At 44.3% G+C, this 679-nt stretch overlaps 1 non-coding gene across 1 annotated transcript; it reads right to left on the reverse strand.

Moving 5' to 3' along the window:
* Window positions 1-597: 597 nt before the first annotated feature.
* Window positions 598-679, reverse strand: Trnas-gcu. The gene has a single exon. It is a non-coding gene; the product is annotated as a tRNA-Ser (tRNA).

A 679-nucleotide genomic window follows, 5' to 3' on the forward strand; every position in this document is an offset into this window, starting at 1 on the left:
TCAAAACATTTCCTTCTTTATGTCTCTTGACATAGTTCCGACAAGTGACAAGTTCAATTAGAGATACATTTGTACAAAACTTGAAACTTTGCTTTTCATCATCAGGGACGTACCTACATAGTCTGGTACCCAAAACGGGTCTAGCTCCGAAGCCCAGTACCCAGCCAGCAACATTTTCATTTTCAAAAGAGGAAGTTCATAGGGGACTTAGGGTGGGTTTTACCAACCTTCTTTTTAGCTCCCCACAGCCTGTTAGCCCATCAACCCTAAAAATGCCTATAAAAATTAACTGGAACTTAACAAGCTGTTCGCTTAGCAGGCCTTTTACGGTCTGAAAAAATATTGGTGGAATCCTCCCTTAGATGCCATTAGGAGACCTCTATGCCATAAGTTCCTTTTTCGAGGAAAGTGCTTCGGGTCTCGCTCGGGTGAGAGGCAAGGACCCCCTCCTTTTTTTTTAAGCGGCCCTGTTGTTTCATTCAGTGTTTCTTCCCAAGTTTCAAAACTAACATTTGTCATCTCGTTCCGAGTGAGAGTAGGAAAGAAGTGATTGAAACTTGTCACTTATCAGACCGTATGGTTGGGCAAAAAATCTTGCGACGAGGATGGGATTCGAACCCACGCGTGCAGAGCACATTGGATTAGCAGTCCAACGCCTTAACCACTCGGCCACCTCGTC

Source organism: Diaphorina citri, unplaced genomic scaffold (assembly GCF_000475195.1).
Source record: "Diaphorina citri unplaced genomic scaffold, Diaci psyllid genome assembly version 1.1 scaffold4475, whole genome shotgun sequence".
NCBI classification, from domain to species: domain Eukaryota; kingdom Metazoa; phylum Arthropoda; class Insecta; order Hemiptera; family Psyllidae; genus Diaphorina; species Diaphorina citri.